A 19501-nucleotide genomic window follows, 5' to 3' on the forward strand; every position below is an offset into this window, starting at 1 on the left:
CTCATGTTTAGTTTACAATCCACAAGTACCCCAAGGTCTCATTCACACATTGTGTTGCCTAGAAGTGTATCCCCCATCCAGTAGGCATGCTTTTCATTTTTCTGACCCCGATGCAGAACTTTACACTTATCTTTATTAAATTGCATCTTATTCTCATTTGCCCATTTTTCCATTGTGTTCAGATCTCATTGAACTCTGTCTCTATCTTCTGGAGTATTTGCCAGTCCTCCCAATTTGGTGTTGTCTGCAAACTTGATGAGTAGTCCTTCCACCCCCTCATCTAGATCATTAATAAATATGTTAAAAAGTACCAGACCGAGCACTGAGCCCTGAGGTACCCCGCTACTCACCTCCCTCCAGTCTGATGAAGCACCATTGACAACAACTCTTTGAGTGCGGTTCTCTAACCAATTTCCTATCCATCTAACTATCTGAAAATCAAGATTGCAGCCCTTCAAATTTATCCATCAGAACATCATGGGTAACCTTATCCAAAGCTTTACTAAAATCCAAGTAAACGACATCAACCGAATTTCCATGATCCAGCAAACCTGTTACTTGGTCAAAAAAGGAAACCAGGTTGGTCTGACAGGACCTGTTGGAGACAAATCCGTGCTGACTTCCTTGGATCACCAAATTGTCCTCCAGATGTTTGCAGATCAGTCCCTTTAATACCTGCTCCATTATCTTACCCACAACAGAGGACAGACTCACTGGTCTATAGTTTCCCGGGTCATCCTTCCTCCCTTTTTTGAAGATCAGAATAACGTTTGCTCTCTTCCAGTCCTCCGGGACATCTCCAGTCCTTAAAGAGGTCCTGAAGATGATGGACAAGGGTTCTGCAAGTTCTCCGGAAAGTTCTTTGAGCACTCTCGGGTGCATTTCATCTGGCCCAGGGGATTTGAACTCATCCAGTGCAACTAAATGCCTCTTGACAACCTCTCTGTCCATGTCAACCTGCCACCCAGACACTATCTCTTGGCTACTGCCATCTCTAGATGTGCCTAAACCCTTTGACCTGTGAGAAAAAACAGATGTAAAATAGGCTCTGAGCCTTTCTGCTTTCTCTGCATCCTTTCTAATCCCTAATCCAAATCACTTATAAATACGTTGAGGCCCCAGGACAGATTCCTAGGGCACTCCACTTGTGACTCTTCTCCAAGAGGATGCTGAACCATTAACAAGTACCTCTTGGGTACAATCAGTCAACCAGTTATTTGTCCACCTGACAAAATTAGGATCCATAACAGATTTTACCAGCTTGTCAACAAGAATATCATGTAGAACCTCATCAAACGCTTTACTAAAATCAAGATAAACTATGTCCACAGTATTCCCCTTATCCAGCAGGGGAGACACTTTCTCAAAAAAAGAGATAAGGTTGGTCTGACATGACTTGTTCTTGTGAAACCTGTGCTGAGTCTTAGAAATCACAGCTATGTGTTCCAGTTGTTCAAGGACTGACTGTTTGATGATTTGTTCCAAAAATTTTACTTAAATACTAGAAATCATGTTCTGATAGTGAGGGCAGTTCATAGATGGAATATGCTGCCTTGGAGATTGGTAGAATCTCATTTTTGGAAGGTTTCAGGAGGTAACAGGATGAGCACCTGTCAGGTGTGTGTGTTTTAAGGTGGGAGGCTGGCCTGGATGGCTCTATGTGTCTCTTCCAGCACTATATGATTCTGACTTTTAAAATATAATGCATAATGTAGCTAATGTACTGTTACCCTAGAAATAAAAATGGTTGAACAAGACATCAATCATAAAGAAAGACCACAAAGCCAAAGGTTTCATTTTTATATCTAGCTCAAATATGTCTCTTTTAACAGATCAAAATCACAGTGAGTTGCATTAAATTGTTTAACATCTCCTCTTCACATTTATCCTTTCATTCTTCTGATCTAAGGTCTTGTTTACAGGAAGCCCGCTCTCTGTGTTGCACTCTTTGTATCAGCAGGAGATCTAAATTTAAGGGCTTTCTCCATCTCATTTCTACACTATAGTTACAGAAGTGGAAATGGGTCTGATGGGTTGCAGCACAGAAGATCAGAAGCGCAGTAATCTCAGTCTGTCTCTGTCTCTCTTTCTCCCCTGTCCCACACACCCAGAAAGAAATGTGTGCAATGCTAATTATTATTTTTCTTTTTGTCTAATCCTGGACAAAAGCTGTCTTTTTATTAAATGTTTCCAATTAGCAGCTAGTATTTATATGATGCAACTGATATGTAATCCATTTTACTAATATCATGATATTTAACTGTATGCTGTAAAAAACCATTGATTGTACAACAGAGGTCTGATTACACATATAAGTACACATATACTAATAATAGAATAATAATAGAAACTAACAAGATTAATGTGAGGAAACTAACAAGAAACTAACAAGATTAATGTGAGGATTCAGGCACACATGAATATAGAAAGCTGACCAAGTTAGAGGCCATTGTTATCAACATTATTTTATCCAGAAGTCTAGATAAATGATGCAAGACAGACAGACAGACAGACGGGCATTTAGGTCTTTTTCACTCATGATTCTCCCTGGCCAATTTGTTCATAACATCCACATCAGAACAGGAAGCCATTTAAACACTAGTAGACAAAAGGTGATTCTGCAAAGTTAGAATTTGATATGCTTTTTGGAAGTATTATTTCAAAGTATAGCTAAGAAATGAACAGAAAAAGGAAAAGGCATAAGATACAATAGTCTGAAGGTGTCCCCACCAATCTCATCATAATGAAGAGTGTAGCTAAGCGACAAATACATCTTGAAGTTTTGCACTGTCCATGCCCAGTAGCTAAACAGCTCAACTTTCTTTATATATCTGAGAATATTGCAAAGTATTGTGCCAAACCCAGGGCTCCCTGGTGTACATCCATGAAGCCAGTAAATGTTGCAAATAGAAACAAGGATGATACAAAATGGAAACACCAATTATTTAAGAAGTGACTTGGGATGAAATATACATGAAAGCCTGTAACCAATGAAGGGCCAGAAGGGAAATTTCATGTCCCCAAAAAGCAATTCTGTTGAAGATGGTTATTCAGGCTTCACTTTTACGCAAGTGTCCTTTTATGAAATAACCATGAAGCAAACGGAACTAACTTGCAGGAAGCAATGATGTGAGCATTTGTCATTTAAATGAGAAGCGCCATCAAATGACAAGTGACTTGAACAGAAGGATATTCAGTGAGGCACTCGCTCTCTAGGACATATGTATATATAGACCTTTGAGTATCACCTTTTCTTGTATTTACACAAATAAGGTAATATACTAATACAATTTAACAGACCAGATACTTCAGTGAATTTTGCTAGCCATTTGTAAAAATCAAAAAGAAATGGTAAAGGATGTTATTTGTTTCTCAAGTGAAAGAAGTTGCAATGCTGCAACCTTTGAAAATACCAGAGATTTGTCATGGGAAATAACTATGGTGTAATGTCTTTCATAAATTGCCATCATAATAGCCAATGATATTGCAACAGAAAAGCTGCTCTTTTGGCTAATTAAAAGTAAAGCTTAGGAGATTCAGCAGCTCCCTTTCCCTCTGACATGTCTTCAAACAGTGAAAGAGGGAAATATTTTTGTTAATTGCTTATGGCAGGTGTAATTTTGATAAAGTTTGGAGCTCAACAAGTATTGTTTGCGTTTTTAAAAATTATGGCAAAATATCTGAGAGTTCTCATAAGGAAAAGATCTGATAGAGAGAGAAGTTTTCTTTTACTTTTAATCAAAGAAATACTTTAACTCTTGTTTATAGCTAGGTGTATTGACTGGAGATTGAATTTACATTCAGGAGAGCCCGGGATTCAAATCCCATCTCAGCTATAGACTCTGTGGTTGCTTATAAGCCAGTGGTCGTCTTTCTGTTTATCATTTGTGAATTGGGAATAACAAGGCTTTAAATCATCATGTTGTTGCGAGAAGAACTGAAGTCAAAACAAGGAGCACTCAGAAAAATTCAAGATGCTTTTAAGCTACAGAACATCCCTTAAAAAGGCAAAATTAATTGAGGTAATTAAGTAGGCAAGTTTCATAGTCCACTCCCACCTATAGGCAAATGTTTACAAAAGTAAACATTGTTGATCTTCAAAGTGCCACTTGACTGCAACTTTCTTCTGCTGCTTCAGACCAACATGGGAGCCTACCTGATTCTATTATTCAGATAGGTGGGCACCCTTATTGGTCAGAAGCAGCAGAAGAAAATTTCAGTCAAGTGACACTTTTAGGACCAACCAAGTTTTATTCAAGATACAAGCTTTCGTGTGCATGCACAGTTTAGATATTTATTTGGATACATGAAATAATAATAGGTCTTCTACTTTTTATAATCATGGATATATTATAATCTGGGCCATTTTCCCAAGCTTTGTTGCTAAAAGAAAAAAAAATCTAGTAGTCCAACTACAAGTGTGTAATAATTAGCCTTCAACTACGTTGTTCTAATTTTTTTCTCTACAAGGTCTACTAAGTCAGGTAGTAGGTAATGACCCTTTATTGCATGAGGAAGAGCCTGTTGGCAGGGAGTCTGGCATGTAATTGGAATCCCTGGGGCACAGTGCCTTCACAAGGGGTAGTAAAAAGGCATGGGGCTGACCCGGTGGGGAAGGCATGTGGGGCTAGTTTTGGCCAGGTGGCCCTGGGTCAGCCAAGGAGTTTTGTACCCTTTAGCCCCTCCCCACAGGTCACCTCCCATGGAACCATGATTCCAGTAGGCATGGGGATCCACGTTCCCTGATGGGTGCCTCTGACTGTGAGGTGCTCCAGAGGGATCTGTTGAGGCTGAGTGAGTATGTATCAATGAGGTTCAATGTGCACAAGTGCAAAGTATTGCATATTGGAACCAAAAGTCCAAACTATAAATTGTTAGTTGCAAAGAGGAAGACAGTTTCTCACCACACTGAAAATTGATGCATTTGTGGCTGTTCAGCTATTTCTTCCTAACAGTACAAAAGTCAGCTTTTATCTAATGAATGTTCTCACTAAGCCCAGTGGAGTTCTACCTTTTATTCTCCTTGCTGCACCACTGCTCAACTTTGGTAGGCAATTGTTTAAATATTTAATCAGTAACAAATCATATCAATCAGTCATAAATAAAAGCTGAGTTTAAGAATAAATCTTACCATTGAATACTTGTCTAAGTAGTCCTTAACAGCATCAATGGCTGCCAACGTGTTTGACTTGGCCTTATTTTCACATATGTGCAGGTTTGCAGAACTGCTGATGTAAACCTGTTTGGCAGATGTTTGAGGGATTTGGTATTGAACCAAACAGACCTGGCAATTGATTCATATCTCATTGACAAAGTCAAACAGAGTGAGTCCTACAGTTGAAAGTGATTGCCACAAAATTTGCAGCATCCCTAGTATGCTCCCCTCACTGTGATTTTTCTCAAAAAACATGCATTATACCTCTGCTTTACACAAGAAGCATTGTGGCAGGATTTGCCTGGTTGTCAGAATCCTGCCATGATCTGGTTGCAGCCATAATTATTTGACTTGCTGGAGGGCATTATTTGCTGGAATAAGACATGACACCAATGTTGGGATAAACAAAGACACAGCTTTATTACCCCCCCCCACAAGAGGATTGACCCAACATGGGAGAGGGAACGTGACCTAGCAGTCAGCAGACTGCACCAACAACCCACGGAGACCAGAGGCGCCCTGGGGACCTGCACCATTCCCAGCCACAAAAGCAGATTCCCTATGGGAAGCAACCTATTGGGGGGGGGGAATCGCCAGGCACCAACCTGATTTGAGTGCCCCCAGGCCACCTGGCAAATGAACCTCTGGACTCCCAGCTGGGTATGCCATGCTTGTATATGCTCCACCTCATATGGAGGCCCTGAACTCCAGGGAGTCCGATCTCACACCGGACTCCCTGCCAACAGGCTCCATCCCATGCAAACCTACAGCTGTGACAATTATTGAACAAACCACCCATCTCTTTACTATCATGGAGATGTATAGATTCAGTTGTCTGCTTCTTTGCCCCCCAAGTCTGCAGGTCAAGTAGGCTACCAGTTTCCAGGGAAGCAAAATCTGCCTGATTGTCTGTCTGTCTGTCTGTCTGTCTGTCTGTCTGTCTGTCCTATCTTGACCCCACTCTACCCCTCACTATCTCTGTTCCTATCTTTCTCCTTCCCCTTAAATTTCTCGCTGGATGGAAACCCACCATGCCTCTTCTTCTCCTCCAACACATAGACCCATCCTCTTCACCATACGGAAATGCACTTTTCTACACAACAAACAACTTAATCCCTCCTTCACAAACCACTACTGCATATCCCTTCCCCACTATCTCTATACTTTCCTAAACCTCTCCCATCCCGTCTGCCAAAAAACCTACAATACCCCTGCCACAAACCCACTATCAGGCAAAACACTCTCCCATCCACACTTTCTAGCACCCGTTGTATTTACAAGCAGTTTTGGTGGCAGAATGCTGGTTAGTTTTTGTTTTGTTTTTTAACTTTGCTATTAGTGGTATTCATTGTTGATATTTTGTATTCTCAATCACAGTCCCAAACTCCTGCAACTCTCCCCAGGAAACTCTGGTTTCTCTTCTGATCACATAAAACTTTTGCCTTTTCCAAATTAACATTTTAATTGTATTTTTTTTTATTTATTTTATTTTTTAAAAAATTTTTTAATGATGAGTATGAGCTTTTAATGGCTGATTTTAGCTTACAGTCCTTACTGCACCACTTTTGGTGTACTTGATTTTGGTGTACTTGATTTAATGTTTGTTTGTTTTTTTAATGGGATAATATCAAATATGTTTTGAATTGTTAGGTGTCCTGGTGGTCCTTCTGAAGGCAGAAAGGTGGGCTGTAAATTCATTCCAGAGCAATAGTCCCAAAGGAAAAGGAACAGTGTTATATATGGCAGGACCCTGTCCTACAGTATGGCATACTGTCCCCAACAACCAGGGATACCTGTCAATAGTCTAGGCTTGTGCCCAAGCGAGACACTGTTAAAAGTCTGCCAAGACCATGTTGAACCAGACTCCATCTTTTTCTCGGCCAAAAATTCGACATGACAACAGCAGCTTGAAACATGTTTTGCTTTCCTCAGTCCCCATCAGCACCCCATTGTATTGCTGATTAAGTGACTGCCAGAACTGTATTTGCCTAGGGGCTCCTAGGCCATCTCCTGTTGTGTCACACCTATGACTCATTCCTTTGCCTATCTGCCAGGGGAAATTTGTCCCCCCAAACCTATAGATTCACATAATGTCTCCCTTTTGTTTAAGCTCATCAAGGCCCATCTCCTACTCCAGAAAAGGTCATTGTCCAACTTAGCACCTATGGAAAGTTCCATCCTGTGCTTACCTGGTTCCCATCACATACCCCACATCCCAAAAACATTTTTAAACACTGGCTCTCTTCCCAAGCCAAAAATGTGTGTTTTAATTTGGATCCATTCAGTACACCCTATGCACTGGCTATGTTGTTTGTTCTCTGCCTCTCTGCTCTACACTGTACAGGACTACAGGACTGATTGTAATCCTTCTTCCCACTTTATTTTCCTATCCACTCGAATACTAATGTGCTAGATATATTTTGCCTGTTTCTTGTTGTTATTTTCCTTCCATTAAAATTGTTATTATTTTACTATAACTATATGTTGTCCTCCTTGAGTTCTAAAGGGTGTAATCATCTCATAAATATTGGCAAATGATCCTTAATGCCACATTATCAAACCTCTCACAAGCAATTCCCCACAGCTAAATATTTCTGGTAACAACAGAGACCAATCAATTCAATGAAAGACTAATTTACTAACTACCAAAAGCATGAATGCTTTTAAGCAAATTAAAACAGGAAACTCTTAAAACCATAAACTACCCTCTCCCAAATATATAGATACTCCTGTAGTATGAGAACAGGGTAAGGAAGAGAGAAGATAAAAGGAGACAGAATGGAGGACATTCAAATAGGTGAGGAGTGAATACACCAGGAGATAGTTATAGAGTTCAACGAGATCTGAATATACCGGAAAAGTGGACAAATGAGAACAAGATGCAATTCAATAAGGAGAACTGTGGAGTTCTATATCTGGGTCACAAAACTGACCCAGCATGTATATTGAATGGGAGGTATACTTATGGATTGTAGTGTGTGTGACTGTGATCTTGGAGTACTTGTGAACTGTAAGCTAAATATGAGCAGACAGTGTGATGTGGCAGTAAAGAAGGCAAATGCAGTCTTGGGCTGTCAACAGAGGCATCACATCAAAATCACAAAATATCATAGTCTCACTGTATACTACTTTGGTCAGACCACACCTGGAGTACTGGGTGTAGTTCTGGAGGCATCACTTCAAGTATGACATCGACAAAATTGAGAGGGTTCAGAGGAGATTGAGGAGAATGATTTGGGGCCTGGGGACAAGCCCTATGAGGAAAGGATGAAGGATTTGGAAATGTTTAATTTGAAGAAAAGGAGGCTGAGAGGGGACATGATTGCTGTCTCTGAGTATTTGAAAGGATGTCAGAGCAGGGCAGGGCAGGGAAAGGTTCCTGCTGGCAGCAGAAGATAAGGCAATAATGGGATTACAGTATGTGGAGAACCATATCATCTAGTTATCAGGAAAAACATTTTCAGAGTAGTTCAGCAGTGGATTCGACTGCCTAAGGAGGTGGTGAGCTCCCCCTCAGTGTCTTCAAGTAGTGGCTGGACAGATATCCTGGATGCTTTTCAGAGTACCTTTATTGGCATAAAATCCTGGCTGCTTTAGGCTGATCTTACATTGAGCAGGGGGTTGGGCTAAGTGGCCTGTTATGACCCCCTTCCAACTCTATGAATGTATGAGTCATTGCAGTAGGAGTTCAAAACAGTAGAGTTTCAGAGAGAGCTTGTGATCTTCAATTCAAATTAGATTGTGATCTTCAAATTAGAATAACATTTAGTTACATTCTATGCAGCATGTAAACATTGCATTCCAAATATATTATGCTACAGATATAAGTTCTCTGTAAAGTCTACAACAATTCATATAATTTCTGTCTGCTGAAGATGATGGTTTCTTAAAATTAACAATTTCAGCAGCTGATATTTCAAAATACTTAGCTATATATTCACCTTATTCATGTCACCTCAGACTAATAAATTATTTTAAAATGTAGTTCTTATGTCTAATCCAGATAAGAAATTTAAAAAACAACAACATGTCATTGCTTGAAAAAAAAAAAACATGTCATTGCTGAATTCCATCCAGATATTCTCCTAAGAATTTCAAAATGCAGAAGTTTAGTAGATGGCACAGTTTTAATAGCTCCATTTCTATTTCTATTTTTTCAAGAAGCTCTCTTCGAAGGAATCACAATTTCAAAGTGTTGTAAAAGTAGGACTAAAGGTAAAGGTATCCCCTCTGTAAGCACCGAGTCATGCCTGACCCTTGGGGTGACGCCCTCTAGCGTTTTCATGGCAGACTCAATACGGGGTGGTTTGCCAGTGCGTTCCCCAGTCATTACCGTTTACCCCCCAGCAAGCTGGGTACTCATTTTACCGACCTCGGAAGGATGGAAGGCTGAGTCAACCTTGAGCCGGCTTCTGGGATTAAACTCCCAGCCTCATGGGCAAAGCTTTCAGATGGCTGATTTACCACTCTGCGCCACAAGAGGCTCTTAAAAAAGTAACACTATCAAACCATTAATCATGGCATCTCAATTGCAGTGCAGTCCTAAGTAAACTTAGCTGTTTGTTGTGAGAATTGGAATGTTGGATGATTTAGAAAGCCATTGGGCTTTGTAAGGTTTCAGACTGCAGTAACAAAGCATGAGGTTTCTTAACCCCAGGGAATGTGTGTGAGAGAGACTCAAAACTACAGAAAATATGCAGACACCTTAATGCATTGTGGGTATCTATTGCAACTATGAACAGTTTTGCTTAATAACAAGAAAGGCAGTTCAAGAAAGTCACACTGTTCTATTGTAGAAAGTAGACAAGAACTAGGACATGTCTAGCTGTTCTGGTTCCAGTGGAATTGATGTTATTGCATTGCCTAATTTTCAAATATGTTTGGTGTCTAATTGGATTTTTTGAATGTATGTAGCATGTGATGAAACATATACATCTTTGGCCTTTACAGACAGTCCCTGCTGTGACTGGTGAAAATAAATTGCATTGAAAAGCCTTGCACAGCAGGTGTTCCTGACATGTAACTATCTTGCTCACCTAGTAACCTCTGCCCTTGGAAAATGTCTAGATTTAAAATACAATAGATATATGATTCAGAAGGCCTCTGAGTGTAAAGTATCACTCAAAATGAAAATATCTCATTCACTCTTCTGTCATGTTACTCTTTAACTCCTCCTTCTCTACACAATTTCTTTTAGAAGAATTTATTCTCTTACGGTTTAAGACCAGTCACAATTTTTGAAAATTGAAAATTTGAAAATACAGATGGGAATACATCTTGGTAAAAATTCACATATAGTATGAATGATTCATAGGACTATGAATTGAAAAAAAATTATATTTTCAGATTCCGATTTCAGGAAGGGAGTAAATATCAATATTTAATTGTATTTTGCTCCCCCAGTGGGGTTCTTCCAGGATTCCAGAATTTCAGGTTCTATTATTCCCTGTGAGGGAACATTGGGAGGGGAGTTGCTGTTTTTTCAAGTGCATAACACCGAAAATTCAGGGGAGCTAATGCTTCCTGGCCATTAAATAGCCCCCATCACTTCTAAGTAAATTGGACCAAGATTTCTAATTTTATAGGTCCCTGGGTGAGAAATTTATTGCAGGATAATTTATTGCAGGATAATTTATTGCAGGATAATAAAAATTAAAATTGTATGTGTTTTTGTTATAAACCCATGATTAAAACCCAAGTTGATGCTGGTTGATGATAAAGGTAGATTTGTGGGGGTTGAGATTGACTTTGTTGAGGTTAAAACTCTGGTGCTTGGAATCTATGCTGCATATGAAAATAAGATTTTTTTTGTAAACAACTTATTGCTAAATTGATTCAGATCTTATATAGCAGTTGGTGTTTGATGGTGATTGAAATGTTATTATTGCTCCACAAATGGACAGGTGTTCAGATAACTATATTAAGGGCCAGCTAAGAGGGGGAAAAACTGTTTATGATATAAAACATTTTCTAGGTAAAAATCTACAATTAGTTATTGTAGTGTGATCCTGATATAGAACAAATTAAAGCTTGTATGATAAAATATAGACTGTGGTTAATGAGTTGAAATTTTCTGACTATCAAATGTTGAAAGATAATTGGTACAATATTTTTAAGGTGGTACATTGCCCCTCAAGTTATTACAAAATTAATACAACAAAGCCTTTAATGGCATATTAAAAGAAATGGAAGAAAAGTGCAGTAGGACCTACTGCAATAAAGAATAAAAGGCAGATCTCATGCTTTAGAGTAAGACAGAATACAGTTATATAAAACATTGCAACCGTTTCAATTATATCAGGGTTCTGGGATGTCTAAAGAAAATGAATTTTAAATTTATCCAAATGCCGTTCTCTTTTACAAAGCATCGAGTTAATAAAATTAGCTCAGATCGAGAATTAAAATGGACAATGGGGAAAAATGTGATTGCTGTTATATAGCATTGTCCACAGGGGCAAAGCCTAGCTGGATATGAGATCTGTTGAAATCTCCCATAGAGCACAACAGAAGGTAGAACATTAGTTCTAGCTAGTGTAAATGTTGTATGCTGCTGTGGGATGGTTAAATGATAGAAATATGCAGCTAGGGACTTAGAACTTGGTGAGATCCCCAAGCTCTTTGGAGCATAGGTATTTCTAGCTTTACTGCCAAGTTCTTGCAGTTCTGTCTAGCAGTCTGTGTTTAATAAAATCAAAAGCAGACTTTTCAGATAACAGGTACAAGGAAGAGATTCCTATAGATTTAATTTTTCCTTCAATGTAGATCAGGGGTAGTCAAGCTGTGGTCCTCCAGCAAATGCTGGCAGGGGCTCATGGGAATTGTAGTACATGGACATCTGGAGGACCACAGGTTGACTACCCCTGATGTAGATGATTCATGTTCAACTAGCATTAGGGAAATTAGACTATTTGTTATTGTTATGTGCGAAGTCGTGTCCGACCCATCGTGACCCCATGGACAATGATCCTCCAGGCCTTCCTACTAGATATTAAGCTCGCTGTGGGCAAAATACAGCGGGCCCTAGCATGATGGGTGGGTAGAGGGATGGAGCGAAGGAAGGAGGAAAAGGAGAGAGACAGAAAGACAGAAAGAAAGGGAGGAAGATAGAGACAGAAGAAGAGGGAGAGAAACAGGTAGCCAGAAAGAGGCAGATGGAAGAGAGGGAGGAAGGGAGAAAGGGGAAAACAAAGGGAATGCTAGGAGGAAGGGAAGGAGAAAGGGAATGCTGGGAGGAAGGGAGGAACAGAGTAAAGTAGGTGGCCTTGGGACCTTCTGCTGGGCCCAGGGGCAGGCTTGGCTGCCCCAGGGCCCGGCAGAAGGCTCGGGATGGGGGCGGCAGGCTTTGCGGCATACTGCTGGGCCCAGGAGCAGTCTCGGCTGCTCCGGGGCCTGGCAGAAGGCTCGGGACGGGGGCGGTGGGCTCCGCGGCCTACTGCCAGGCCTAGGAGCAGTCTCGGCTGCTCCGGGGCCTGGCAGAAGGCTCGGGACGGGGGCGGTGGGCTCCGCGGCCTACTGCCAGGCCTAGGAGCAGTCTCGGAATCCTAAAGTAGGAAACCAAAAGTTAACTGGGATAACAGGCAAGTTTGGCCTTGGAGTACAAAATAAAGCAGGCCACAGGCTGGTAGAATTTTGTCAAGAGAATACAATGGTCATAGCAAACACTCTTTTCCAACAACCCAAGGACACATGGACATCACCAGACGGTCAACACAGAAATCAGATTGACTATGTGCTCTGCAGCCAAAGATGGAGAAGTTCTATACAGTCAATAAAAACAAGACCAGGAGCTGATTGTGGTTCAGATCATCAGCTTCTTGTTGCAAAATTTAGGCTTAAATTGAAGAAAGTAGGGAAAAGCACTAGGCCACTCAGGTATGAACTAAATCATATCCCCGACGAATATACAGTAGGGGTGACAAATAGATTTAATGAATTAGATCTGATAGACAGAGTGCCTGAAGAACTATGGACGGAGGTTCGCAACATTGTACAAGAGGTAGCAACTAAAACCATCCCAAAGAAAAAGAAATGCAAGAAATCAAAATGGCTGTCTGAGGAAGCTTTACAAATAGCTAAGGAGAGAAGGGAAGTGAAAGGCAAGGGAGAAAGAGAAAGATACACCCAATTGAATGCAGAATTCCAGAGAAAAGCTAGAAGAGATAAGAATGCCTTCTTAAATGAACAGTGCAAACAAATAGAAGAAAACAATAGAATGGGGAGGACCAGAGATCTTTTCAAGAAAATTGGATATGAAGAGAACATTTCATGCAAAGATGGGTATGATAAGGGACCAAAATGGTAGGGACCTCACAGAAGCAGAAGAGATTAAAAAAAGGTGGCAAAATTATACAGAAGAACAATACAAGAGCGAGCTTAACATCCCTGATGACCACAATGGGGTAGTTACTGACCTGGAGCCAGACATCCTGGAATGTGAAGTCAAATGGGCCTTAGGAAGTCTGAGGAACAATAAACTAGTGGTGGTGACAGCATTCCAGTTGAACTATTCAAAATCTTAAAAGACGATGCAGTAAAAGTGCTACACTCAATATGCCAGCAAATTTGGAAAACTCAACAATGGCCACAGGATTGGAAAAGATCAGTTTACATTCCAGCCCCAAAGAAGGGCAATGCCAAAGAATGTTCAAACTACTGCACCATTGCACTCATTTCTCATGCTAGCAAAGTTATGCTCAAAATCCTACAAGCTAGGCTCCAGCAATATGTGGACCGAGAACTTCCAGAAGTACAGGCAGGATTTCGAAGAGGCAGAGGAACTAGAGATCAAATTGCCAACATACCCTGGATCATGGAGAAAGCTAGGGAGTTCCAGAAGAACATCTACTTCTGCTTCATTGACTATGCTAAAGCCTTTGATTGTGTGGAGCACAACAAATTGTGGCAAGTTCTTAAAGAGATGGGAATACCAGAGCATCTTATTTGTCTCTTGAGAAATTTATATGCAGGTCAAGTGAGAACTGAACATGGAATCACTGATTGGTTCAAAATTGAGAAAGGAGTTCGGCAAGGCTGTATACTGTCGCCTTGCCTATTTAACTTATATGCGGAGCACATCATGAGAAAGGCGGGATTAGAGGAGTCACAAATTGGGATCAAGATTGCAGGGAGGAATATCAACAACCTCAGATATGCAGATGATACCACTCTAATGGCAGAAAGTGAAGAGGAATTAAAGAGCCTGTTGATGCGGGTGAAGGAGGAGAGTGCAAAAGTTGGCTTGAAACTCAACATCAAGAAAACAAAGATCATGGCATCTGGCCCTCTCAATTCTTGGCAAATAGATGGGGAAGAAATTGAGATAGTGAAAGATTTTATTTTCCTGGGCTCCAAGATCACTGCGGGTGGGGACTGCAGCAAAGAAATTAAAAGACGCTTGCTCCTGGGGAGAAAAGCTATGGCAAATCTAGACAGCATCCTAAAAAGCAGAGACATCACCCTGCCAACAAAAGTGCATTTAGTCAAGGCTATGGTATTCCCAGTTGTAATGTATGGCTGCGAAAGTTGGACCATAAGGAAGGCTGAGCGTCAAAGAATTGAGGCTTTTGAACTCTGGTGCTGGAGAAGACTCTTGCGAGTCCCTTGGACTGCAAGGCGAACAAACTGGTCAGTCCTCGAGGAGATCAACCCTGACTGCTCTTTAGAAGGCCAGATCCTGAAGATGAAACTCAAATACTTTGGCCACCTCATGAGAAGGAAGGACTCCCTGGAGAAGAGCCTAATGCTGGGAGCGATCGAGGGCAAAGGAAGAAGGGGACGACAGAGAATGAGGTGGCTGGATGGAGTCACTGAAGCAGTAGGTGCAAACTTAAATGGACTCCGGGGAATGGTAGAGAACAGGAAGGCCTGGAGGATCATTGTCCATGGGGCTGCGATGGGACATGACTTCGCACCTAACAACAACAAATCCCACTTTGTTCAAAAGGACATACTTCCAAGTTAATGTGCACAGACTTGTATGCTAAATGAATAGCCACAGGACCCAGTTCAGAGTAACTAAACTTAATTTTTGATAGAGCAAACCTGGACTCATCCTAGAGGCTAAAATGCCTAAGCTGAGCCTATGTTACTTAGATCACATTATGAGAAGACAAGAATCACTGTAAAAAAAATAATCCTAAGAAAAGTTGAAGGCAGCAAGAGAAGAGGAAGACCCAGCATGAGATAGATTAACTCAACAATATATTTTAAAATGACCTTCAGTTTACAATATATTGTTTTAATTCTCCATCTTCTATACTGAACCTGATGATAAAATTACTACTTGTATATACTAGTATATACTGGTTTGCATGTAGGTCTATGCACACTGTGCATGTAGGTCTGTGCACACTGACCACTGTACGAGCACGGATATTTTTATGTTATCTAGGTCACAATCTCATGAATCTTGATTCTAATTAGCCCTTCATGGCAACACCCCCACCCCCCACATCTGTATGTAATGGTTGAGGAAGTTTTGTTTCACTATATCTGTATTATTCAAGGATGCTTGCACATGAAAGCTTACACTTAGAGTAAAACTTTGTTGGTCTTAAAGGTGCCACTGGACTCCAACTCTATTTTGCTGCTTCAGACCCACACAGCTATCCACCTGAATGCTATGAACAAATGATTATTTACATGTGAATTGAACATGTGAGTGGATCACCTACTTGTTTTTCTTGAGGACTGAATCAGATGGCAGGTCAAGCAAAATGACATCCTGAATTCAACCCTCCAAGTCAGCAAATAAGACTGCCCACTGCCATTTGGGGCTGGAAACAGTGCAGTGAAAGGCAGGAGCTCTTGGTCCACCCACACCATGGTGGTGCTGACTATAATTGGGCCCCCATAGAGCTGTTAAAAGAAGTTCCTTAGTAGGAACTCTACAGAATTGCGATGTGTCCCCAGGGTGAACAGGGGAATGCTGCCTCATCTAGTTTGTCCATAAGAGCTTCTTACCCTATTTGGACCATGGGCAGATCAAGCCTTGAAAAATAAACTGAGTTCATACCTACATGTTTCTTGTTATGGTAGCTTTTATGGCTGCACGTTCAGTCAAAGATGAAGACAGATATTCCACAGGGTCATGGCTGTGTCATTCTGACTTTAAAAAAAAAAGATCATTTTAAATCTGTCCTTGGTCTGTGAAGTCAGGATATATCTTTTAGAGATTTTACAGAGTGTAAACTGCCCTTTGCACCTGCACAACTTGGCATTATTTCTGCTTGCACATGCTTTGAACGAATGTCTCATCCCTTGCAAATCACGTTTATCTTTGGAAGTTCCTTGGGTTATATAGCCTTCCTTACAGAATACGCACAGTGTAAAGGTCAGTGTAAAGGACTGAGACCTGGGCTTTATGGGCTCATGAAATGAAGCTGGGGATTTAGGCTCATATCACTGCCAGTGAAAATGTGTCCCGGTTTCAGAAATGGTCTTCAAAGGCAACCAAGAAAAACAGTTCAGTTTGCCCAATTCCAAACCAAGCCAGGCTGAGTTTAAGCTAGCACTAATGTGAGTCAATAAGAAGGCAAGTTGTAGAGGATTCTCAGCCCATGATCCTTTCTAGCTGATGAGCCCTGAGGGGTTCATCTGAATGTCCCTCTTCCTAAAACTGTTAGGAATTTTGCCCACACTAAACCCACCATTTGTTATTCTAATCGATAGGATAGGTAGCCAAATAAATTTGATGGTGCCAGATTACAGAAATACCTCAAACCCAGTTATGGAAAGTAGGCAGGAAAAATATTCTTCTTCTGCCTCAAACATTGTGTGGTTAATTGTGTACTACCACACAGTTGAAAGGGAATGCTGCCATGGCAACTTCAGAATGTACAGAGAAGTAGCTCGGTTGCCATATCTTTCCCACTGGCAAGTCTACATGAGGCCCAGTGATTGCAGCCAAACATGCTTCAAGGCTTCATACTTTCTCTCCAGCAAGTGATCCCTACTGTCTGTGCACATGGGATTGATATTCTAGATGAAAGAGTAATTCTTTGGAACTGTTTATTATTATGCATTTATACTAAATATAAAAAGAAAGACTGAATATTGAATTAGAGAAAGTGTTCCCACAAAACTGAGGCTTTTAAAATCAGGCAAATTAGCATGACACTAAAATAAACATCACAGCTAAACAATATTATCAAATGTTCTTTAGTATACACTCTAGAGCAGGGGTAGTCAACCTGTGGTCCTCCAGATGTCCATGGACTACAATTCCCATGAGCTCCTGTCAGCATTTGCTCATGGGAATTGTAGTCCATGAACATCTGGAGGACCACAGGTTGACTGCCCCTGCTTTAGAGTACATGTTATATCATAAATAATAGGTGTTATAATTAATGATATTGGTTGGAAAAATATATAATAAGCATTCTAAACCAATACATCTGGAGAGGTTTATTTGAGAGTAATATTTACAATCTTTACACAGCCCGTGGCACCGCGGGCGCTGCGGAGTGAATAAAGCTGTAAGGGCTTAGGGGGAGGAGTTAGGGCGGGCTCTGTCCGGGATGAGGAAGGGTGCTGATTGGCCCCTTCCTCTGGACAGACCATTGGCCGGGCCAATCGGCAGGCGCAAAGCACCTGCCGATTGGCCCGGCTGATTCCCGCCCTGCCGACAAGGGAGCAACTGCGAGCCGCGCAGAGCGCAGCTTGCAGTTGCTCCCTTGATGGCGGCCTGACGCCGCGTCAGACCGCCGGACAAGAGAGCCCCCGGCAGTCGTGTGGAGCGCGGCTGTCAGGGACTCCCTGCAGGGAAAGGCTAGCGCCCATTGTATTTCCACATACAATGGGCTTTGCCTCTAGTATAAAAATAATAGAATTGTCCTCTTGCACATGGTTATTTAATTTAAGCTTTTCTATTCAGTCTTATGGGCCTCTTGTGGTGCAGAGTGGTAAGGCAGCAGACATAAAGTCTGAAACTCTGTCCATGAGGCTGGGAGTTCAATCCCAGCAGCCAGCTCTAGGTTGACTCGGCCTTCCATCCTTCCAAGGTCGGTAAAATGAGTACCCAGCTTGCTGGGGGGTAAACGGTAATGACTGGGGAAGGCACTGGCAAACCACCCCGTATTGAGTCTGCCATGAATAGGCTAGAGGTCGTCACCCCAAGGGTCAGACATGACCTGGTGTTTGCACTGGGGATATCTTTATTCAGTCTTATAACATATTATTTTATTATTAATTTTATTTGTTCCTGGCTGCTCATGGTGGGTTACAACAATAAAACTCCACAATAAAAATATAAACCAGTCCCCCTTTAAAGCTATTAACCACCCAGATGGTGGCCTTTGTCCCCCTCCCCCACTTTGACATCTCTCATCCGGTGCTTCAGGAATGTTTGGATGTTACTGGGGAATTGCCTACTATCCTGGCCAAGCTGAGGAGGAGCCCCTGTTCTTAACTGTCCCAGCCTCAACCAAATTCCTGGTGGAAGAGCTCCATCTTGCAGGCCCTGCAGAAGTGTGAAAGCTCTGTCATAGTTTTTAATGTAGCTTACACAATATCAAAACATAATTCAATCTCTATATAGTAAAACCAGAGAATATGCCTTAGCAGAAAACAGGTGTTGAAAGCCTAGTATATATTTTTCAAAGGTCAGACTGCAATCTAGGAGATCCAAGTTCAAATTTGAACTCTGCCATGGAAGCTTGCTGGGTGCCCTTGTGCTAGTTACACATTCTCAGCCTAATGTGTGGTAAAGAATTAGCAAAGCCACCTGTTGACATGTTGGAGGGTGGGCTGGAGGCAGACGCAACTGCCCCAGTGGAGCATATGGGGTGCACGCTGTACTCTCTTAGCATGTACAGTGTAGACGGAGGCAGGATAGACCCATGGCACCTATAAAGGTGCCACACACGTGGGTCCCAGCCTCTTCCCCCAGCACACCGTGGAGCAGCTTCCTCCCTTCCACCCTATGTGATTTGTATACAAATTTAGGCTGTGTCTGAGGTGGATGTTTCATGGTTAATCATGACACTTGTGGGGTTTGCATCAGATGGAGCCTATTGGCAGGGAGTCGGGTGGGTAATTGGACTCACTGGGATTCAGGGCCTTCATAAGAGATAGCACATAAACAAACTTGGTGTGCTGCCCTAGCCTGGCATACACAGGGTTAGTGCCATGGCGAGCACGGTTACAAAGTCAAGCAAGTTCAAAGCGCGTACCAGAGAGTAGTCAAAAGTCCAGTCTGGGACTTATCAGGAATTGCTAGTGGATGAAGTCCAAAGGAGAACTGAAAGAGTTGTCGTTTATCTTTACCAAGGTCAAGCCGGGAATCTGTGGAGCATTCAATCAAAGCGTAGTCTAGTCGGGTGAAGCAGGGTCAAGCCGGGAATCAGT

At 41.6% G+C, this 19501-nt stretch overlaps 1 long non-coding RNA gene across 2 annotated transcripts; it reads right to left on the reverse strand.

Annotated features, from left to right (window-relative positions):
• Positions 1-1855: 1855 nt before the first annotated feature.
• Positions 1856-16948, reverse strand: LOC143840676 (uncharacterized). 2 transcript variants are annotated; one of them, XR_013232305.1, is made up of 3 exons: positions 16871-16948; positions 16174-16262; positions 1856-2094 (listed from the first exon to the last, which is right to left on the reverse strand). It is a non-coding gene; the product is annotated as an uncharacterized LOC143840676 (long non-coding RNA). The 2 variants fall into 2 exon arrangements; XR_013232304.1 differs by having other exon boundaries at positions 16170-16262.
• Between the last annotated feature and the right edge of the window lie 2553 nt (positions 16949-19501).

Source organism: Paroedura picta, chromosome 6 (genome assembly GCF_049243985.1).
Source record: "Paroedura picta isolate Pp20150507F chromosome 6, Ppicta_v3.0, whole genome shotgun sequence".
Lineage (NCBI taxonomy): Eukaryota > Metazoa > Chordata > Lepidosauria > Squamata > Gekkonidae > Paroedura > Paroedura picta.